The following is a 24,744-nucleotide window of genomic DNA, read 5'->3' as shown; positions in this document are numbered from 1 at the left end:
CAAAAGACGTGCTCTGAGGCTGATCGGACACAAGTAAAGCATAACCGTGCCTACTGTGCGGCGGTGAGGGTGGCAGAGAAGGCTCACTTCTCTGCCACCATCTCATCCTCAAGTAGCTGTCCAGAGGAGCTTTTTCATATTTTCAGGGGTCTGTTGATATCAATTCCAGGAAATGGAGTTTTAGACCATTCAGAGGCCCACTGTGAATTGTTTGCAAGGCACTTTGAGGGTAAAGTTGCTCACTTCCATAGCAATCTTGATGACTCATTCACATCTACTGTAGTCCCCAGTGAGGTGTCCAGTGCAACGTTTGCGGCAACTTCTTGGAATCGGTTTCAGTTGATGCATCCTGATGATGTGGACAAGGTGCTTGCGGCGATGCAGCCAACAACGTATTCTCTCGACCCTTGCCCTTCTTGGCTTATTAAAGCTTGCTGAGAGGGTTGACTGAGTGGATCTAGGGTGTCGTTAATGCATCATTGTGAGGGGAGTGGTTCCAGCCACCCTGAAAGAGGCAGTGATCCGACCACTCCTGAAAAAGCCCACCCTGGACCCATTGGTTTGCAACAACTACCACCTGGTCACAAATACCCCCTTCTTAGGAAAGGTGATTTAGAGGGTTGTGGTGCAGCAATTGCAAGTACCCTTGGATGAGGCAGATTATCTTGACCCATTCCAGTCTGGGTTCAGGCCTGGTTATGGGACTGAATCGGCCTTGGTCAACCTGATGGATGACCTTGATCAGGAGAAAAGGGGGAGTGCGACCCTGTTATTCTTACTTGATCTCTCAGAGGCTTTTGATACCATTGACCATAGTATCCTTCTGGGCCAACTTGGTGAGATGGATATTGGAGGCACTATTTTACAGTGGCTCTGATCCCATCTGCAGAGTCATTTTCAGAGAATAGCATTGGGGGATTGTCTTTCGGCCCCCTGGCAGTTGTGCTGTGGGGTGCTGCAGGGTACCATCTTGGCCCCCATGCTGTTTAACATCTATATGAAGCTGTTGGGAGTGGTCATCAGGAGATTTGCAATGAGGTGTCAGCAGTACGCTGATGATACCCAGCTCTATTTCTCTATAACATCTGAATTGGGAGAGGCCGTGCAAGCACTGGATGAGGATCAATAAACTGACTCTGAATCCCAGCAAGATGGAGGCGCTGTGGGTTGGTGGTTCCTGAGTTTGGATAATTGGTCATTTGCCTGCTTTGGATGGGGTCATATTCCCTCTGAAGGAGCAGGTTCGTAGTCTGGGGGTACTCCTGGATCCATCTTTGTCTCTAGAGGTCCAGGTGACCTCAGTGACTAGGATTGCCTTTTACTAGCTTGGGCTGGCAAGACAGCTTCGACCATTTCTGGACCGGGATAGCCTGACTACTGTTGTCCATGCACTAGCAACCTCCAGGCTGGAAACTGTAATGCACTCTATGTGGGGCTGCCCTTGAGGTTGGTCCGGAAGCTGCAGCTGGTGCAAAATGTGGTGACAAGACTGCTCACTGGAGCAGGATATCTCTAACATGTCACCCCACTGCTGAAATAATTGCACTGGTTGCCTATTAGCTACTGGGCTAAGTTCAAGGTTCTGGTTTTAGTGTATGCAATCCTATATAGCTTGGGACCAGGATTCCTGAAAGATCATCTTACCCCTTTTATACCCAGTCGATCACTATACTCTGCAGGTGAGGGCCTCCTGCAGGCAGCATCTTATCAGGAGGCCCATTTTGCACAACATAGGAAATGGACTTTTAGTGTTGTGGCACCTACCCTGTGGAATTCCCTCCCCTTAAATATTAGACAGGCACCATCCCTGTTATCTTTTCAGCACCTACTGAAGACCTTCCTCTTTCAACACGCCTTTTAAGTTGAGACCTTATCCCAGTCTGTGTCTGTGTTAGAATTGCTTTTTAATATGTTTGAAACCTTTTTTTAAAAAATAGATGTTTTTAAAGCTTTTACAAAAAGATTTAAAATATGTTTTGTTTTAATATGGTTTTAATGGTTGTTTTGTTCTAATATATTTTAAAGTCTGTTTTTATGATGTTTTAGAGTGTTTTTAGTGCTTTTGTTTGCCACCCTGGGCTCCTACTGGAAGAAAGGCAGGATATAAATCTAATAAATAAATAAATAAATTGCACCACCCAAGCAGCCCCCGCTCCTCCTCTTCATCTCCCCGACCCTCACACTACTGCTACCACCTCTCTTCCTCTGCCTCTCCCACCCCCTCTTACTTTTCCATGTTGTCATTGCTTTAGTGCTGGCAGTGTTGCTGAGGCACTCTGGCTCCTCCTCTTCCTCCCTGCCTCAGTGTAGGAAAAGCCAAGAAGGTCCTTCTTCAGATATTCTGGAGATATTCTGGGCAATGCAGCCACTAGAGCACAGCTGTTGTGGTTTGCTGCAGTGGCTACAATTGCTGACTAAAAGTAGCTTTTAATTGTTGCCTTTAATGATCTTTTGTTGTTTTATCTACCCTGTGAGTTCTATTATAAAGTGGTATTACAAATATAATTAGTTAATTAATAAACTGTAATGTTACACTCCCCACCCCCACCTCTACATTTAGGCAGCATTTATAGCCACTACAGCAAACTGTGGTCGTAGCACAGTTGCTCTCATGGCCTAGAATGCCTCACTCATACGAAGGACTCCTTGGCCCTTCCTAGAATGAGGCAGAAGGGGAGCCTCGTTGGGTGGCTGGGTAGTGGTGGTGGCAGGGGTGACTGCAATGGCAGCAGCAGGGCCAGTGATTGGAGGCAAGTGAGCGGTGGACCCAGGGTGGGTACCAATTCTCCACTCCCTCTGTCATTATTATTATTATTATTATTATTATTATTATTATTTACATTTGTATACCGCCCCATAGCCAAAGCTGTCTGGGCGGTTTACAACAATTAAAACATTAAAAACAAATATACAAATATATAAATTTAAAAATGCTTTTAAAAACACATGCTAAAATGCCTGAGAGAAGAAAAAAGTATTGACCTGGTGCCGAAAAGATAACAGTGTTGGTGCCAGGCACACCTCATCACAAAGATCATTCCATAATTTGGGGTGCACCACTGAGAAAGCCCTCTCCCTTGTTGCCAGCCTCCCAGCTTCCCTCGGAGTAGGCGCCTGAAGGAGAGCCTTTGATGTTGAGCGTAGTGTACGGGTGGGTTTGTGTCAGGAGAGGCATTCCATCAGGTATTGTGGTCCCAAGCCGTGTAAGGCTTTATAGGTTTGAATCGAGCTCGGAATCATACAGGCAGCCAATGCAAGCAGACCAGAATCAGTTTTATATGTTTGAACCGTCTGGTCCCTGTTACCAATCTGGCCGCTGCATTTTGCACAAGCTGCATTTTCTGAACCGTCTTCAAAGGCAGCCCTGCGTAGAGTGCCTTGCAGTAATTTAACTTGGAAGTTACCAGAGCATGGACAACTGAAGCCAGGTTATCCCTGTCCAGATAGGAGCATAGCTGGGCCATCAACCAAAGTTGGCTACCTGAGCCTCAAGTGACGGAGATGGTTCTAGGAGAACCCCTAAGCTATGAACCTGCTCCTTCAGGGGGAGTGCAACCCCATCCAGGACAGGTTGAACATCCACCATCCGGTCAGAAGAACCACCCACTAGCAGCATCTCAGCCTTGTCTGGATTGAGCCTCAGTTTATTAGCCCTCATCCAGTCCATTGTCACAGCCAGACACTGGTTCAGCACATTGACAGCCTCACCTGATGAAGATGAAAAGGAGAAATAGAACTGCGTGTCATCAGCATACTGATGGCAACACACTCCAAAGGTTCCGGATGACCGCACCCAACGGTTTCACATAGATGTTGAACAGCATGGGGGACAGAACTGACCCCTGCAGAACCCCATACTGGAGAGTCCAGGGTGCTGAGCAATGTTCCCCAAGCACTGCCTTCTGGAGCCAACCTGCCAAGTAGGGGTGGAACCACTGCAATGCAGTCCCTCCCACTCCCAACTCAGACAGTCTTCCCAGAAGGATACCATGTTCTATGGTATTGAAAGCTGCTGAGAGATCAAGGAGAATCAACAGAGTCACACTCCCCCTGTCTCTCTCCCAACAGAGGAGACTTCATGGACACTTCAGGCAATTGCCTCAGTTTCCTTAATGGAAGGGTCAGTCCTGGACCTGAGGCTGCAGCTGAGGGATGGGGATGTCAACATCTTTTTAGGTGGATGTCTGAATAGGGCTTAAATGTCCATGTATGTGTGCTAGGGAGAGGAGGGTGGATCCTGACCTCTGTTGTGCCTTATGGAGATCCCTCAACACACAGATCCTGTGCCTATATGAGGAAGGATAGTACCCCTTATCCATTACTGATAATGTGACACAATACATTTATAGAACTCAACTGGCTGTTACAAAATCGTGCTATTACATTTATAGCTTGAAAAGAAATAATGGTGACAGGGTGTCTATTTCTATCTCTTCCTGCAGGCGTTGTGTGCCAGTCTCCAGAACTGGGTGAAAGTTGGATGAAAAAAACTATAGGATATTCAGTTGAACAGGAAAAAAAATTGCTGGCTTTTCCAAGCAAATAGCGTCAATCATGATCAAAGTCCAAGTTTTACATAGGTCCTAGGGGCAACAGATAATTAGTGGGTTTTAGTTCTGAGTCCATAGTGTTGTGTAACCCCAATTCTTTTTCAGAAAACTATTATTTTTTCTTCTGAAGGTCCATAACACTCATATCCCACCCACAAGTTCTCTTGTCTGTTCTTGCCAACCTACCCACTCCATGCTTGGTCCATTCTGCTGATTTTTTTTATTTAAATGTTTCTAGTATACAACATCAAAATTACAATAAGATCAATAAAAATATCAATTTAAAACTGGTTGGGAAAAAGAAATTCAGGGTTCAAAGGCCTGACTGAATCACACAGTTTTCATGAGATGTCAGTTTCAGTTTCAGTTTATTGTTTACTGCCTGGCCATAGGCCTTAGCAGGAGATGCCAGTACAGAAGGCAATTTAAATAAGCATAAAATTTATACAAATTTATAAATACAAAACGTGATATCATTACCCACCAAAAGCAGGGATTAAAACATGTACATAACAGCAGCTGTCAGGCCGACTGCTTGTCGGCTAGATACTTTACCCGAAGCTTCGAGGCCGCTAGGGCAAAGAGAGCCACGCGGTACGAAATCTCCGGGTCAGTATCTGACAGAAGAAACACAATAGAAGGAACTAACTGCTCTGGGCCCCCCCCAAGGCAAAAGCCCATCTAGAAATTTGGCCCGAGGGTGTTTGTAAAGTGGACATTTTAACAAATAATGAGGAAAGGTCTTCCACCTCGGGGGCTCCACAGATACATAACTGCTGGGTCCATGGAATGCTATTATATCGGCCAGACAAAGATGCAGTTGGCATTGTCTGGAACCTGAGAGCTGTAAATGCCTGTCGTAATTTCAAAACTGAGATCTGGTCCAGATAGTTTGCTCTGCAATGATCATATTTGAAAAGGCCATACCACTTGGAGAACTTAGAATTCATTATTGTTAGTATATCAAGCCAAGCACTATGATGAAAAATGGCCTCCTTGAGGCTTAACTTGCTGGTTTGGTCTAATAGAATCTGTTGAGGAATATGGTATAACTGACAGATCTTAGCCAGTTGAGAAGACCAAAACTTGTCCAGCAAAGCGGTTTCAACGCCTATTTTTAGGGTTGACTTGGAAGAGGAAGGATGTGAGCTGGCCCTCCAGTAGTTTAGTAGGGCCAGATGAATTCTGGCTCTAATGGAAGGAAAGCCTACCTCTGATCTTAAAAGGGATGCCGGGGTGCTTGATGGTAAGAATAGGAGTTTTTTTTAAATTTATTTTGAATTGACTCTAATATATCTAAATATGAGTCCTCCCATCCCCAAACTGGGGCCCCATACAGTATCTGTGCAAGTACCTTACTCTGGTAGATTTTCAATGCCAGGGTGATCAAATTACCCCCCACTGAACGAGAAAAGGTGAGTATTGAACCACACGTTCTCAAGGCGGCCATTTTTGTAAATTCAATGTGCTTCTTCCAAGAGAGGGAGTCGGTAAAATGGACACCTAGATATTTGAAGGTCCTACATTGTTCAATTGACTGACCATTGAGTGACCATTTATGGATAAGAGACCTTTTGCCGAAAACCATAATCTTGGTTTTGGCACAATTTACTCGAAGATTTTTGGAATCACAATAGCTGGCCAGTCTTGTCAGGCCCCGTCTCAGTCCGATGCGGGTGAGAGATAATAAAATCATATCATCCGCATAGAGGAGTAGCACTACTTTCCTAGCACCCAATGAGGGGGGAAAGAGATCTGGGCCCGAAATCGCTTTGACAATATCATTTAGATAAACATTAAATAAAAAAGGGCCCAAAAGGCAGCCCTGTTTTACCCCTGCTGTGACTGAGAAAGGGTCTGTTAGGGAGCCTTTAATACTTACCCTAACTCTAGCAGAGTTATCGGTATATAGTGCCTGTAGCAAAAGCAATAGGGGTCTATCAATATTAGATTTGGCCAGTTTCTCCCAGAGCCTAGCTCTATCTACAGAATCAAAGGCGGCTGCCAAATCAACAAATGCTGTGTATAGATGTTTAGTTGGGCCACTAATTGATTGTCTGGCTATAAAGGAAAGAGTGGCGCAATGTTCTATTGTGCTTTGGCCTTTTCTGAACCCTGCTTGTTCTGGAAAGATAATTTGGTTTTCCTCCTCCCAGTCCTCCAGTTTCTGCAAAAGAAATTTGGCGTAAAATTTGGCTCCAATATCCAACAGGCTGATAGGGCGATAATTATTTGGATCTTGCCGCTCCCCCTTTTTATAAATTGGAACAATAATACTTTGGTTCCACCCGTTGGGAAGCACGCCCGTATTGTTTATTTGGGTAAACAATCTGGCGAGGACCGGTGCCCACCAATCGGGAAAGTTTATAAAAATTTCAGGGGGCAGCATGTCCTCACCAGGTGCCTTCCCAGAACTAAGGGAGGCAATAAGTTCTTTAATGTGGCTGGGTGTGAGTGGAGGCCAAAATGGAGATGAGGGCTCACTTCGCAGGAGGAGGGGCTCTCGGGCTAACTGCTGAGTTTGATGGCTTTCAGCAAAGTGATCGTACCACACTCTTGCAGGGATCAGACATGGGGTCAGGGGGAAATTAGAGCGAGACCCTCTGGCAACCAGCTCCCAAAATCGTCTGTCATTTTTATCCTTGACTGCTTGTGACAGAGATTGCCAGCCAGTTCTAACAAAGGACTCCTTTTTATGTTTAAGCAGAGCCTTATAGTTTGATCTTAAAACTATTAAGTTCTCCCAGGAAAAATTTAGTGGGTCTCTAATAGCCCTCCTGGCATAATTCATTAGGTATTTCCTGGCCTGTTTGCACTCTTTATCAAACCAACTCTTGGCCCGATGATTGATAGGTCCCTGTAAAGGAGACTGGATTAACCAGGGTCTCAGAGCATTGATAATGTCTTGATATTGAGTTAGGGGTTCTCCCTTCCCTGTTATAAAGTTTTGCCGACATAATTGGAGGGGAGCACTAACCAATAATTGTGATATTGAAGCATATGTGGTTGGAGACCAGCGGATTCTTCTTTCTGTTGGCAGGTGACCCTCATGGATAAACCGGTGAGAGGGTAAAAGAGAATGGGGGATCTTAAGAAATAGCAAAAGAGGAAAGTGATCACTTTCAACCCTATTGCCTACATCGAAACTTAGTACCTCTGAAAATAAAGCCCCCGAAACAAATATATAATCACACTAGCTCCTCTATTGGTCAAATAAGTATATGCTCCATGGGATATATCCAGCTGGAAGCCATGAAGTCACTCCAGGTGGAGCAAATTGATTATCTCGGCTAACCTGCATCCCTGTTTGTTGGACTGAGTATCCTGAGAGACCCTAGCATCCAACTGCGGTGTAAAACATGGGCCCTGATTCGAAGAGGCCTCAACCAAGGAGCTGCTAGTTCCCAATCTAGCATTAAAATCACCACATAAGATTATATTCGTACCGGGAAATAGGCGCCCCACTTCCGTCAATGTATCAGACAATTGGTCCCAAATGGAGTCCACTATCACAGATCTAGCTATAGCTGGAGGAAAGTAAACATTAATGCAAATAAGTGGGCCAAAATGATTATCCTCCAGTCTAACAACTTGCATATATTGAAGACAGCCAAGGGACAAAACCTCCGCTTCTATCAGAAGATCAACAGAAATAAATGTACAAAGGCTGCCACTGGCTCGACCTGTAGAACGATATTTAATTGCAGGGCTGGAAAAAGCTCGATATCCTTGGAGGAACGGAACTTTCTCAGAGGACACCCATGTTTCCTGGAGGCAAATGATCTTATATTTTTGCAAATAAGATACCCATTCTGTGTCGTAAAATTTATTGTCCCATCCCATTATGTTCCAAGAAAGAATGGAAAGAAGTCAATCTTGGGACGTGGTGATGTCATCATCCTCAGGAACGTAGACGCAACCATTCACCTTAATATGGGAAGTTGGGGGTTTCTGGCTCGGTGTACCACATTCCCCCAAGTTTGTTCCAGCAGCACACAGGGATCCCTCCACTCCCTGATCCATTCTTCCTTGTGGCTCAGCCAGCTTTGCAGAGCTTAATGCCTTTGCCTTGATGGATATAGGAACAGGGTGACATCTCTCCACCTGGGGCACAGCCGGAGGGGGGGAGTTGCCCAATTCACCTTCCTCAAAGTGCCTCATCTTTTGCTAGGCATCTGGAGAAATAGAGTTGACCTGCACTCTCTTTAAAAAAGGGGGAGGGGTAGTTTCCACAGACCCTGCCAGGCAAAAGTTACACCCAGCTTGGCCACTTTCCCCCAAACTGGATCCTGCTTCTGGGCAGCCGTTGGTAAAGGGGGAAGGTTCATACCCCTTTCCATTTTTTTCCCCACCCAATGAGGATAGAGGCATAGATGACTGCACATGGATATTCTCAAGGTGGAGCTTCATTTGATCCAATCTGGATAAGATCTCCAGTCTGCCTCTAGATGGGAGGGAGGAAAATGAATGTAGCAAGGCCTTTTCGTCCTCGTCAAGGGGATCGAAAGGCCAAATGGTCGGCTGTTGCATGCCTTGTAAGGCTGAGGCCAATAAACGGTTACTTGTGGAATGTCTTTATCACCTGAGATGTAAAGTTCAGCAGGATCCAATGCGGGCTGAACACTCAAGCTCTTTGAATTTGGTTTTGAAGCTTGCGAGTGGGGGTCACGTTGCGTCTTTTGAGGAATCAAAAGGTGAGGAGATGCTTTGTTTTCAAAATATCAGTGAATGACAACACCTTGCCTTATTAAAGTCTGTTTAAAATAGAGAAGGTCTTTGGGCAGCTTCGTCGAAGAGAAGGAAACTACTGCTCGTGCGTTAATTCCGTTAAAATATAGATATTCCACCTCTATTATGTCCCTCATTTGGAGGGAAATTGGGACGCAGAATGATAAAAACTCCAATAAATGTAGTTTCCGATCAAGTTGGGACAATAGGTCAGGTGGCTTGGGGAAGTTTTCGAGGACAATCTTACGTTGGACCCAAACTAACTTCCACTTGTAAGGAAATAATGGGTCTGGCTGGTCAATAGGTAAAGCCTCCATAGATAGGTCCTCATGTTCCGCTACCTCTCCACTGAAATTTCTTTCTTGGCCCCTTGCTGATTCTTTTTGTTGCGGCATGGCCAGGGCAGAAAAATCAATCTTTGATATAACGACCTCTAGCTGTGTCAGAGAGTCCTTCTTTAAAATGTCTTGGGTGGGGACATCCTCTTTACTCTTGGCCTGCGGCTGAGGTTGACCCAAAAGTGCAAATAATTTCTGAAAGTTCATCTTATTGCCTCTTATCGTCTTTAAGTTTTTCAAATTCTTAGTTTTTTTTGCCTTGGGTGGAATCTTTTTCTTTTTCTTTTCCTTCTTAGTAGCCTCACTGGTAAAAGAAGATGGGGCTAAGGGGGCAACTTCTGAAGGAGCTTTTACTGAAGGGATCACCCATACAGAGGCCGAGGCTTCCCTCTGGGATTGAACAGATGATTTTAAGTGAAACTCCATGAGGGTCGTTAAAAGCTGATTACATTCAGCAAGAAAGGCTTTTATGTGAACTAACTCAGCAGCCAACTTACACACACCCTCAAATGTAGGGGAATGCTGATTACAATCTATCACACTTGCTTGTGTTCCACAGTTTTGTAGTTCTAATGTCTTATGAATATTAGTGATGTGTCTCTTCGGCCTCTCCTCTGATTTTCTTGGCTCCGTAGATCTGCCACTTTCCATGAGAGAGCTCTCATTCTCCAGAACTCCTGCGTCAAGAGGGAGTTGTAAAGCTCTTTCCAGTTCCTCAATCTCTACCCTCGCTATTTCAGAAGCCAGGTTCAGGGTTGAGGACAAATCCTCTTTCCAGTGTATGAGGCAGAGCTTGGAAAAGTTACTTTTTTGAACTACAACTCTCATCAGCCCAATCCAGTGGCCATGCTGGCTGGGGCTGATGGGAGTTGTAGTTCAAAAAAGTAACTTTTCCAGGCTCTGGTATGAGGTCTTTAGTTGTAAAAGACCAATCACTGGGCGTTGGAGTTGCCAAAAACGTTTGTATAGGCGGGTCCTCCTGCTGGCTGTTTGAAAGGACCGGGAAAAAATGGGTAAGCTTTTGCTGGTTTTCTCTAACATCATTCTCAGAGGAGAGCGAGGGGCTCAAGGCCATCTTCTTTCTCTGCCTGTTGTTCCCGGAAGATATATCTTTAGGTGGCAAGCTGACGTCTAACATTCTCCGAACCTTCCTAGTCAAAACCATTTATGCGGATAATTATAATATATAAAAGTTGTAAAATGTTCCGGTTTATTTTTTATAAAAACACACACCGAAACTGAGTATTTAGACAGCACTGTGTTCTTCTGTCCGGTGTACAAGTAAGGATGTGGGGGGGGTTCCTCTTGGCTGCGGCCGGGAGTTAAGATACTAGCAAAACTTTAATTAAAACATCCTCACCAGAATAAATCACTGACAAGGTCTGTGCTAATAGACACTATGGTGAGGGAGTGAGCGAGTTAAAAGGTTAAAAGACCTGAGTTATATATTAAAACAAAAAACAAACAAGAGCAGGGAAAGTCAGCAACTCACCCTGTACTATGCCGGAACCGGAAGTCCCATGAGATGTCTAAAAGTAGGCAGAGATGCCTGCCAAGTCTTGGGAGTTAGTGCCATTGAACTCAGTGGCACTTCCTTTTGAGTCAACCCGGTTAGGAATGCATGCGTTTAGTGGCGTAAACCCACTCTAGCCCATATAAAGTAATGACACAAATGTGTTCATTGTCATTGGAATAAATGGCTTTTTTCTTATCATCTTCATTATCAGTGATTATGATTACTATCATCATCATTATTAGTGTAGTCTTAATGGATAAGTATGTAGCCTTAACATGACTTTCTTTCAAATAAGTAAAAGAACCAAATGCTTACTTTGTGGTGTTTCTAATAATTTTACAGGAATTACTTAGCTGTGATTACCAGTGCAATCATCTGCATTTTATTCCATTGTCTCCAGGTGCTGTGAGGCTTACTCTCATTTTAAGTTTATGTAGGTGCCAAGTACTTGTACAGCTGCAGTGCTTAAGTGTCCATAGTATTTTTGCAAGGAAGGAGGATGGAGAGAAAAACTGACCTTCTTGGCCCCTCCCACATGACTGCCTTTGCTGCCAAGTTGCCCCAGCAGGTCTAATGGCCGTCAGCTACCAATGTATGCACTCATGCATGTATGCATGCATGAATAAATAAATAAATACATCTGAGTAGTCAGGATTTAGGTTAAGCCCCATTGATTTCAATGGCAACAAAGTACATCTAACAGCACAATCCTAAGCATGTCTGCTCAGAAGTAAGTCCTATTGAATTAAATGGGGCTTATGTCCAGGTAAGTGGGGTTAGAACTGCAGCCTAAGAAAGTCTGGATCCAAATCTATGTGCCTAAACACTGTGCCTGTTACTAACGAGTGTGTATAGGAAAGATTGGCAAGGCATCTGTGCTCAGAGAGTCTAGGGAAAGAGAGAGACTTTGCCCAAGAATGTATGCTCCTCAGAAGTCCATTCCACCTCTCAAAGTGGAGAGAATGCTAGCAGTTGGATGTGTGGGAGATCTTTTAAAATAACTGTGCATAGGTGAATGAAAAACCTGTTGTCCACACACATTCATTTGAACTGGAATCATGACATTTGAGCAAATCATGTATTCCTTACCTGGGAGTAGGGATGGAAGGATCTGTCAATTTCAGTTCTCCCAGTTTCTCATTTTTCTGGTTTTAAATTCAGTTCTCCACATTTCTTCAGCAATTTGTGATTTTTTTTAACAATGAAAAAATTCTCATGAAAATTCTTCAGCATTTTAGTGCAAATTTAATAAACACCTCTTTTTATGCGGTTTTGACTAATGTAAACATTTTTGCAAGCAATTTATCCTAATATAAGCATTCTGGTATGATATAATCATTTTTATGAACACTTTCCCCTAATATATGAATTTTTAAAGACATTATTGGGTTGGAGAACTTCATCGCAAAATTCGGATAAGTGCAAATTTTGAAGGATGCCTATGCTTTGGTTCTCATGTTGTTTAAGAAAGTGTGAATTTGATAGATCTGTTTTTAAATGCAAACTGAATCAAATTTCTTCCCCATCCCTACCTGGGAGTAAGTTCCACAGAGCTAATTGGGGCTTAGCTTCTGCATAGACATGCATAGGATAGCAATGTATGTCCCACTGAACTCAGTGGGACTCACTCGTGAATAGCCAGGTATATTATTTCATTGTTAAAGGGATGGATGATATCAATTCTGCACTTCAGGGAAACCTGGAGGCGGAGAGCTTCCAGAGAGCATACAAAGACATTCTCCTGGGACTGCTTCCCCAGAGTTGGGAGCTGAAATGTTCCCTGAAGCCCTAAATCTTTGTGGGGCTTTTGTACACTTCCTTCTACCGTTCGGGACTTGGAAAAGAAATAGTTTTGAGGGAGGCAGTCCAAAGCACACTGCAAAAAAGAAGGTGCTTCCCATAATGAAAGCAAAAATAAAACGTTTCTTCTGAATCATTTATTACTTGAGTGTTCTCTTGCCTTTACTCCATGGAGCTCACAGCAGTGTACATAGTCCCCTCCTCTTTTATACTCCCTATAGCCCTGTTCCTAATCCTATTAGCCTGAGAGAGATTAAATGACCCATTAGATCAAAGCAGTGAGCTTTGATGAAAACCACACATACATCTGAACGTGCAATTAATCCCATGAGGGAAGTTTCTAGTGGTGCCTATGTGTGATTTTCAATGGGACTGCAGCAGGGGGGAAAGGGTTACGCTTACATCCTGTTAAACTATAAACCATAGTTAAACTATGGAATTTTTTTTTTTTTTAATAATTTTTATTCAAATTTTTCCAAAAACAAACAAAACAAAGTCAAAAAGACATAACAATACATCAACAAAAAAATGAAAATAAAATAGTTGACTTCCGATTTGTCGCAGATCAGCTATAAGTATATAATATACATCAAACCTGTCCCTTAATGTATACATACAGAGTCCCTTTTCTCCATAGGCTGTCTTAATTAATCGTCAAATCCCAGTATCATCATTTTATTTTGATCTTTCAACAAAAAGTCTAAGAGACTCTTAGACTCTCTTAAACTATGGAATTTTTGTGGTTGAATGAGGATTTGAACCTGCATCTCCCTGGTCTAGTCCAACACTATCCACTACACCACAACGCAGATCTGCTCATCGGTCCCAGTTGCATCTGATCCAAAGATATGTTCAAATAAAATATGTTTAAACCTCTGGCCTTGGGGGCAGGCTCTTTTATATGTTGGTGGGACAGACCAGAGAAAGGCTGCCTCAACCTAGAACTTCCAAGCCTAACTCTTGTCCTCCAAGTCGATGCTGTTTGTGTGGCTGGCCATGAGGGAAGCGGGCCTGATGCTTCTAGCAGGCAAGCACAGCATGAGCAGCTGAGATATCGTGGCATCACCTTATCTAGCCTCCCTATTCCACACCTACACACACCAGTTCTTCCACTATCACCATTATTGGACAAGAATATCATTGCCAGTTTATGCTTTGAGTCATCCCAACAAAATGTGCTGTGTCTTCTTGATGGAAAGCCTGAGTTTCTGTAAGCAACTCAGAAGATAAGCTAACTGAAATTGTGCAGACGTGCAATATATAAAATGAGTATTCTGCAAAAGTGCCTTCTGAAGCATATCTTTCCCCTGTAGCTGTTCTGACCATTCTACATCTCTTTGTTTATGCACTATTACCTCTGAATTTAAATCTGAATCTTCAAATGAAACCCTCAACTGGGAAGTATTTCCCCTGAACATTTTCTACTAATGTTTGTTTTACACTGATCCACATTGGACAGTCACACTGGAAGCCACAGTAAGTAAATAGAAATGGCCTCACTCTTCAAAGAATTTTGCATATTCCATTCCTCTAGGCAACCAAATGATTCCTTTTGGAATATAAAGAGAAATAGAAAATGGGCTAATATTTTCACACTTAATTCTCTTTGACGCTCTTGTTTGTCAATCTATTTTGTGTACAACTTCAGTTGAACTCATTTATTCATCTTTTTTCCCGTCTTTCTTCATGTTTTTTAAAAATGTTCTCTGGTAGAGTTCCTGCCAAATTTCACCTAGGAGTGAATTCTGGTAGCAACTCAGGCTGATGACAATTATCCACAAGAATCAACAAAGCTGTGTCTAGGGTCTACTAGACCAGGGGTTCCCAAACTGTGATTTGTGGACCACCAGTGATCCGTGAGATTCATTCAGGTGGTCTGCAACATGTCACATTAAATGTTCTTTTTTATATTTAATTGTATTATCACTTATTTTATTTCTTGTATTGTATTTCTATGGAATGCAAACTGTAAAACAGCAAAATACAATATAAGAAATAAAAGAAGCAATAAAATACAATTTAAAAATTCATAGAGCATCTAGCACAACATATTACAATTGGTACAACAGGAAGGGAAATCATTAAGTGGTCCACCGAGACCATCAGCAATTTTCAAGTGCTCCGTGGTGGAAAAAAAATGGGAACCACTGTTCTAGATTTTTCATTCCATATAGTGTCTTTCTTTAAGCAGTGAGCTGAAATCATAACTGGATCAATGTCACTCCAGGAAACTCAGCTGTAGTGGCATACAGTATACATCATCCTACATTCTTATTCCATTCAATAAAAAGGCATGCTGACCACAGGCAGTGTTAGAAATGAAATCTGGAAATAAGACAGATGTGACACATTCTCTACGTATCTTCACATCTAAACAAGCACATAGATGGGTTTCCATCCTTTCTTTCAAAGCAGACTTGTCCTCATTTTGATGACAGACACTTGTCTGGTGTTATGGTCAGCAAGAGAGTATGTTTTTTCCACTGAATGTTCCACCATTCAGTCACTCTAGAAGAGGGACTCTAAAATGAAAGAGATAAGAGATATGAGAAAAGTATACCCAGTGATGGAGAATATGTTGTACAAAGAACAGGTTCAAGGAAGTCTTCATGCACTTAAGTGAGGCGACATGCTCAGGTTGTTGGCTCTAAACCTGATACGGAGATATTTCAGACCAAATAAAGGATTATGTAAGCTTGTCACTGGTCTTTTCATGAAGAAAAAAAATTCCAGGGCTTCGTGACAGATGTTTACCTCAGGTTTGCTGCCCGGGCAACTGGTGGAAGCATCCCTACTGCAGTATAATTTTGCACTTAACTCGTGTTAGTTGGGTGATTAATTGCTGCTGCAGGTTCAGCCCTTTCCTGAAAGAGAAACAGAATAAGTATGTGATTAGTGTACACCCTAGCAGAAACATTTGGAAACAGTTGCTTTTTCAAACGCAGGGCTGTAGGCCAGCCTCCATTCCAAGATAACCTGGGGAATCCCCGTTCTCAACTTTGATAAGACACTAGCCTTATTCACTTGTTCTCTCTTCCCTCTTTAATTACTGCTCTGGGAGAGAAAGAGCAGGGATGATCCCATTGGCTCTGATTCCTACCTCCTGCAGTGTTCCACATGTTGAGGCCAGGGCAAAGAACCTGATCTTAGGGGGGGGCAGATCCTTATCTCCCCTACCCATCCCAGGGCAAATTTGACACATAGGTGGGGCTTCCCACCTATCAATCACTTTATGTCACAATGATGTAAGGTTATTATTGTTGGGATTTCAAAGCAGTGGTGATGGTGACACAAAACCAGATGAGTGTGGTGCTTTGAAGCACTGCTGATCAGCAGATCTGAAGGCTTTCTGGAGGAACCGGCTGCACAGCTGAGTTCCACATTGGAGGGGGGATACTGGCAGCAGGAAGCTGCTCTACTCAAGTAGGGACACCATGCAATGTAGATCTTCCTGGGTTCGTCACTGTGTGGACAGCCAGTTCAGGAAGAGCATGCTGCAGTCAGCCTCCAGCATGTGGGAGAGTTCAGGGATGGTGATGGGGATTTGCAGGATGGGTTTGGCCACTAGACTTGCATTCATAGGGGCGGGAGATGAGAGTGCATGAAGAGGGCTATAGTTGAGGGTCACTCCCCTTGACCCACAGCCGGACTGGGAAGCAATGCACTCAGAAGCATACTTCTGCCAGCCTGAGAAGGAGATTGGCAGTGTGAGAAAACAAAGAAGTATCATATGGATGGGGAAATCTGATTCACATCACTGTCTGATCCTTATAACTTTTGCACTCCCCCCCATAATTCTGTTCCATTTCAGTTCTGTCTTAATCTGCCTTTTAAAGAAGCCTGTACTCAAAATATGTCAACATGCATTTTAAGTATTTAAATGCATATATTATCTCAAAATTCATATTTAACGGTGTATTTTCTTTCAAAGAGTAAAGCACCCAGCTCCCTAAGTGGTACACAAGCTACCACTTAAGGGCTCATTTGGAAAACCACACAGGCTTACTTGATACCAAGAAATATGGGATATTAGCTGCCACTTTTCTTCTTAGCATGAAGGCAAAGTAAAGCAGAAGATCAGTAGCTTAAATCGATGCTGTCTGAGTAAACAGTACAGAAGGAAAATATTTTTCTGGCTGCAGTTGATGTGGGAATAAAGTAATGCTATTTGAAAAGTTAGGTGGCAGTAAATCAGCTCCATGGCCACGTTTATTCTTCTTTTCAAAGGAAGTTCAAAATTCAATATTGACCAGTAGGCAAAGTAGTGAATGGCATTGAAGGTAATCTTTTAGATTTTCTACTTGTTTTGCTAATCGTTTGGCAGTGTTTTACTTTGCTGGTTTTCTGCTTAGATAATTAACAGGAGTATATTTTAGTATATGTTTTTAATGTATTTCACATAACCACCGTGCAGTTGCCTTCTTCAAAGGTTTAGCCTAGAGAGCCACAAAATGCTGTGGGTTGCTGAATAATGCAATTGTCATAAAACTGCATATATGTACAACTGACACAGTAAATCAGGGTCTGTGAATGAATATGTTTACATGTTAAGGAAAAAGAAGCTATGTTCTCCTAAACCAGCTAGTGCATAGGCTGCATAGGGATTGGTGAGTCTCTTTTTCTTGAATTTTTTTCTACAAGGATTAGATCCAGACATGATTAGAGTAAACCCACTAAATCAATGAGACTTAAAATTAGCCAGTCTCACTGATTTCAGTGGAACTACTCCCACAGCTGGATCAAACCATAGCTCTATTCCATTTCACTTCTGCATTAATTTAGGTATGTTTGCATTTAAATTGTCTCCAAATACATGTTTTAGCATGGATTTAAATGCTTATTCTCTCTGAAAAGATACATTTAAACAGTGTTCTTTGGTTAAGATGCATTTAAATGCATATTTTCAGATGCTTCAACTGCCAAGAACTGTATCGAAGGACTTAGAGAAATGTGAAATCTGTTGGACAGCCAAATTCCAAACCCTACATTAGTCTCAGAGGTATGGATCAGGGCATGCCATATAGGAATTTGCAGAGATCAAATTACTCAAGCAAACCTAGACCTTTGCAGTCCCTTTCAGGTATGTAGTTGTAAATGCATGTCTGCTGTTTTAACACTATTGAGACTGAGGATGCTCAGAAATGGGAGTATCCTCCTTAAAATATAGGATATGCCAGTGGCCAAACTCACACAGATTTGAATGAAGCTGGAAAGGGCACTCTTGTTTGAAAGCTCATAGAAAATAGTGTCCCTCAAAAATATGCCCTTCTTCACTGCCACTATTAATGAGAGCTCTGCCCCCCTTCATGACTCATGTATTTCAGTTCTCATGTGGTTGCATTGGGTGAAGATGAACACAACTTCACTAATATGAAAAGTGCAGAGCTGCTGGACTCCATTTCTGTGTTGCAGAGTAGTTTTTTGTCTTGCTGCGGGAAGGCAGATATGGCTATAATGTTTAAACTCAGGGGTGTCACTACCAGGGTGCGAAGGGTGCGGACCACACCCGGGTGACACCATGAGGGGGGTGACACCCAGAGCCGCCCCAACGCCATTGCCTGGCAAAGGAGCCAAGAAGTGCTCCAGGTCAGCGTCAGAGCAGTCAACTCCTCGGAGGCGGGCGGGCAAGACCGAAAGCAGGCGCCCGCTCGCTGGCGGTGAAGCCGGGATGGGCCTTCCACCATCAGCCTGGAGCGTGGTGAATGCGCGCGCGCACACACGCAAGGCCAGCCACCCCCGTCCATGCACTTGGGAGGGCGTGTGCCGGAGGTCCGCACCCCCCACACTCCTGCTAGTGACGCCGCTGTTTAAACTGCATCTTTTACTTAACAATGTCAGCCATTACTGGTTGCAGCAGAAACAAGTAGGAAAGGTGAAAGAGAAACTAAACGAAAACTCGGGAAGGGCACATTAATGCTTTAGTGGGTTTTTTCTTCTCAATACAGTAGGTTGTTGCTTATTCCAACATTCTGAAACCAGGTGGAAACTGGATAACTTACATTTGGTGCTATATGTGGGATCATATTGTTTTATTGATCAAATTAATTCAAAGTACTGTCCTTTCATGCTGTTTATTAGGATAGCAATTTATAGATGTGTGAAATCCAACAGAAAAATGTTGTTCCTTTTATTGAAGTATATTTGGTTTTCCTTAGAATTCCGCTCCCTATGGACATGTCATTTGCTGACAGCCAGGAGGGGAGAAGCAGCAATGCCAAGTGTGTACATACACAGGTGTCTTCATTGGGGAGAGTGACCATGGAGTTTAGAATCCTACTCTTGAGTAAACACATTAAAGTTAACAGAAACAACTAAGTTAAGTTCATTAATTTCAATGGGTCTACTCTGAGTAGGACTTAGTTGAATACAAAACATTGTTTGGCACGAAGGCAAAGAAATATTAATGGGAGAGAAGGAAACATGTGAGCACCCTTAGGCACCTTTGAACATGAAGAATGTTTCTAGAGGCTAGCTGTTATGGGTTATGGGGCCCTTAGCCTGGATATGGAACATTCTTGAGGCTGAGTTACTGCACCTGCCTAGAGTTATAGGGCCCTAGGATGGGGCAGGAGGCCTCTCTTCTTACTGGAAGGTAAAGCCCAGGTTTGGGGCTATTCCTTGCCATGGGTGATGAGATTAGCTACCCACCCCTCTTATTTCTCTTGCAGATGATAATAATAAAATGTGGCCCTAGTTCAACCTGTTTTATGTGTCTCGTCACTTTATTCTGGTGTCCTGTTGCAATTCTTCCGATGTTTCACCTAAGCAAGAAGAAATATCAGTACAAAATCAGTTTGTGTTAGTTGAATTTTTAATGGCAACACTACACAGCATTCTGTCTTGTTTGTGGATTATGCTCCTGGTACATATCATTGTAATTTTTCCCGAGATACTCTGCCACTGTGATTTCCCTAGCATTTTCTCATTGCACTCCAAAGAGGCTGTCGTAAAACAAAATAAAACAAACTACTTAATCCTCTTTTGAGTTATTCATGATTGTAGCCATTCATTGCATAGAAAACACCAAATTCTACAATGTGCTAGGCTTGCAGTTATCAATGTTTCCCATGAATAAAAAGCAAACAGATGAGTGTTCGTTAATTATAATTTGGCTCCACAAGTCAATACCATTTCTAATTCAAGTGCTCTCAAGAGGCAATGTTCAGAGGGCTGAAGAAATGTTGTGTTAAACAATATGAAACCCTGTATGTTTACTGACACGTGTGCTTTATGTGGTTTTTAAATAAAATTTCCTGAGAATGAACATGTTTGTTCTGAAGCTAGTCATGACAGAAAACAAGTTCTTGGCTAATTCTCATGCATACTTTAAGTGTTTGCATAAAGTGTGGAAAATAAAGCTTTTGCCAGAGCTTGGAAAAGTTACTTTTTTGAACTAAACTCCCATCAGCCCAATCCAGTGGCCATGCTGGCTGGGGATGATGGGAGTTGTAGTTCAAAAAAGCAACTTTTCTGGCTTTTGCTACAAAGAGCAGCAAACCTCCAATAATAATATGTGTCCAGAGCAGTTTACAGCCACTACAGACATGTATATCCATAAAAACAAGAGATTCCCAGGAGATTGTCATAGCCAGCAGCCTGCCATTCAAAGCATCCAAAAAGAAAAAGTGTTTAAAAAGTTGCTGAAAGAACATTAAAATACAACATTTTTTCTTTCAAAAAGCTAAAATTCCTATGGCAGCAGCCCTTCCCCCATAACAGCATGGGATTGTCACTTATGTGACTTCCTCTTACCCTATGTGTTTGGAGCTCCTGCCGCTCATCATTTTTAACATCGTTTTAACATCTTTTGGACATAAATATTCTGTGCCTGTGCCTGTTCAGGAGTGTGAGGAAGTTGCTTGGGATTGTATTTGGTATTATTCATCTTACCTTACCCCGAGAATTTGCCTTGAGAACAGTGGCGCAGTGGAGCAGTGGCTGGATAGTAGTCGCGGTGGGCTCTGAAGGGAAAGGAAAATCGAGGCCGGGGATGAGTAAGGCCTTTTACCTTTGTCGGCTGGTGTGTGCTGCACTGCGTGCCTCTTGCGGCTGCTGTTTGTTGCGGCTTGCGTGGTCTTCTGGGCTGCTGCCGTTGCGTGCTGCCTGCTGGGCATCCCCTGGGCCATCCCCGTTGCTTGTGTCGCTGTGTTTCGTTGCGGCTTTTGGTGTTGCCGCCGCGGTGTTCCTGTCCGCTGTCGCCATCGCTGTCGCTGTGTCCTGGTTGCTGCTTCCTTCGTCGCGGTTGCTGTGCCCTCTTCGTTGCTGCTGCCGGGCTCTGCTCTCCTCCCTGTGGCTTGGTTTCCCTTGTCGCTTGTCGGGGGGCGGTGGCTGGTCGCTGCTGGGCTGCGGGTCCCATTCGCGGCATTTTGCCGTGGGCGTGGCTGTGCCTGATACTGTTGGTGCTGTCGCCGCATTTCTCGCTGCCGTTTGGGATTTTCATCTTTATCACTGCAGGGTGCCTTTAGCCTTGGCGGCTTACAGCTCTTTACCATCGCCGTCATCTGAACTTCATTTGAATTTTCATCTTAACTTTTGAGGACGGTGCCTGCGAAGAAGAGAGGACCAGGACTGTCGTCCATGTGCGGAGTGCGGGATTATGTATGATGTGTGAATTTTAACTGGATGTTTGGTGCTTGCTGAATGCATGTTGTGTATGAGTGTGTATACGGCCCCTTTAAGAACGATCAGTGTTGTTAACCTAGTTGCGACTCTGAGATTGCAATATTTTAACTCATTGCTGCCACCTGGATGTAATAAATATGCTGAATGTGTATTATGTTTTTTTGTGAATGATTGAGCTGTTAGTGTTTATGCGTCTTTAGTTGGAATGTGTTGTAATGATTTAATATTATTTGAGTGTATTTTGTGTATGTTTATTGTATTATATTATTGATCAAGTGTGTGTGTGTGTGTGTGTGTGTGTGTTTTATTATTCGTGTGAATGTGATTCGGTGTGTGTGTATTGGTGCTTTTATCTGTTTTAATATGTGCCTGGGAGAATGTATTATACACCAACCGGGGAGACCTTCGGGGGCCCCAATTAGCGTAGTGACGGGTAATGGGAGGTATGGTGTTGTGAGGAGGACTTGCCAGGTAAGGGGAGCCCATCCCAGACAAGTAGTGTCTGTGACCCGTTCCGGTTCTCCTCATATCCCCAGGACTGCTGGTTGTCCTATCAGTCAGCCTTCGGATCTCCATATGCTGTTGTTAAACGCCAGGTCGGTACAGCATAAGATCTCCCTTGTTCATGATTTAATTGTGGACGAGGCGGCTGACCTGGCGTGCATAACCGAGACCTGGGTAGGTGATACAGGAGGAGTTGCTCTTTCCCAGCTTTGCCCACCTGGGTATACGGTTCAGCATCATGGTAGAGCCGAAGGTCGGGGAGGCGGGGTCGCCGTAGTCTATAGGAGCTCTTTCTCACTCACTGAGCACCCTGTACAGGTGACAACTGGATTGGAGTGTCTCCACCTTGCGCTCGGCCAGAGAGACAGGCTGGGAATTCTGTATTGTTGCAGTCCCCTAGACTGCTGGTACTGGGGGACTTCAACGTCCATGCCGAGACTGCTTTATCTGGGGCGGCTCAGGACTTCATGGCATCCATGACAACCATGGGGCTGTCTCAGTTTGTTACTGGCCCGACGCATGTGTCGGGACATACCCTTGATTTGATCTTCGCCACTGGACAGGGAGATGGTGATCTGGAGGTTGGGGTTTTTTCATCTACCCCATTGTCATGGACAGATCACCGCTTGCTGAAGTTTAGGGTCACAGTGACCCTTTCCCTCTGCAAGGGTGGGGGACCTATTAAATTGGTCCACCCCTGGAGACTAATGGATCCTGAGGGTTTCCAAAGGGCTCTGGGGGATTTTCCGACTGAGAAGACTGGCGCTCCTGTCGAAGCCCTGGTTGAATTGTGGAATACGGAGATGACCCAGGCGGTTGACACGATCGCTCCCATGCGCCCCCTCCTATGTAGAGCTCATACAGCTCCATGGTATACCTCGGAGCTGAGAGTGATGAAGCAAGAGAGGAGGAGGCTTGAGTGCAGATGGAGGCGGACTCCCGATGAATGCAATTATGCCTTGGTAAGTGCCTGCTCTAAGCGATATACAGCAGCGGTGAGGGCAGCAAAAAAGAGATATTTTGCTGCCAGTATTAAGGCATCACTCTCCCGCCCAGCGGAGCTTTTTAAAACTGTATGAGGGCTTTTACATCTTGGCCCTCGGGATACTATAGAGTCATCTGTAGCCCGCTGTGATGAGTTCGCTGGACACTTCCAGGACAAGATCGCTAGCATTCGTCGGGACTTAGACTCCAATATTATAGCAGTTGGATTCAATGAAGCATCCAGAACACGGTCTTGTCCTTATTTATTGGATGAGTTTCAGTCTGTGCAGCTTGAGGATGTTGACAAGATCCTTGGACTGGTGCGGGTGACCACATTGGTGCTGGATCCTTGCCCCTCTTGGCTGGTGAAAGCTGGTAGGACCAGAACCGCCGACTGGGCCAAGGAGGTAATCAATGCCTCTTTGCGAGAGGGAGTGGTCCCTGACTGCCTAAAAGGGGCGGTAGTGAGACCACTCCTGAAGAAACCCTCCTTGGACTCAGATAACTTGAACAACTATAGACCTGTGGCGAATGTTCCGTTCCTGGGCAAGGTTCTGGAGCGGGTGGTGGCCGACCAGCTCCAGGGGCTCTTGGATGACACTGATTATCTTGATCCGTTTCAATCCGGTTTTAGGCCTGGGTTTGGTACCGAAACAGCCTTGGTCGCCCTGTATGATGACCTTTGTCGGGAGAGGGACAGGGGGAGTGTGACCCTGTTGATTCTCCATGATCTCTCAGCTGCTTTTGATACCATCGACCATGGTATCCTTCTGGGAAGGCTCACGGAGTTGGGAGTTGGGGGTAATGCTTGGCAGTGGCTCCGCTCCTACTTGGTGGGTCGTCAACAGAAGGTAGTGCTTGGGGAACACTGCTCGATACCCTGGACTCTCCATTGTGGAGTCCCACAGGGATCGGTACTGTCCCCCATGCTTTTCAACATCTATATGAAGCCGCTGGGTGCAGTCATCAGGAGTTTTGGAGTGCGTTGTCACCAGTACGCTGATGACACGCAACTCTATTTCTCCTTTTCATCTTCCTCAGGTGAGGCTGTTAACGTACTAAACCGTTGCCTGGCCGCTATAATGGATTGGATGGGAGCTAACAGACTGAAGCTTAATCCAGACAAGACCGAGACGCTGTTAGTGAGTGCCTTCTCTGCCCAGACGGTGGATGTTCACCCTGTTCTGGATGGGGTTACACTCCCCTTGAAAGAACAGGTTCGTAGCTTGGGAGTTCTTATCGACTCTTCCTTGTCTCTTGAGGCTCAGATAGCCTCAGTGGCACGGAATGCTTTCTACCATCTCCGATTGGTAGCCCAGCTACATCCCTATCTGGACAGTGACGACCTCGCCTCAGTCGTTCATGCTCTGGTAACTTCTAGATTGGACTACTGCAATGCGCTCTACGTTGGGCTGCCCTTGAAGACAGTTCGGAAACTACAGTTAGTCCAGAATGCAGCGGCCAGATTGTTGACGCAGACAAGAAGGTCCGCTCATATTACACCCATTCTGGCTCGTCTGCACTGGCTTCCTATTTGTTTCCGGGCTAAATTCAAAGTGCTGGTTTTGACCTATAAAGCCTTACACGGCATGGGACCGCAATACCTGGTGGAGCGCCTCTCCCAATATGAAACTACCCGTACACTGCGCTCAACATCTAAGGCCCTCCTCCGAGTACCATTCCATCGAGAAGCTCGGAGGTT

The sequence above is a fragment of the Rhineura floridana genome, chromosome 8 (genome assembly GCF_030035675.1).
Source record: "Rhineura floridana isolate rRhiFlo1 chromosome 8, rRhiFlo1.hap2, whole genome shotgun sequence".
NCBI classification, from domain to species: domain Eukaryota; kingdom Metazoa; phylum Chordata; class Lepidosauria; order Squamata; family Rhineuridae; genus Rhineura; species Rhineura floridana.
This window is presented reverse-complemented; position numbering follows the sequence as displayed.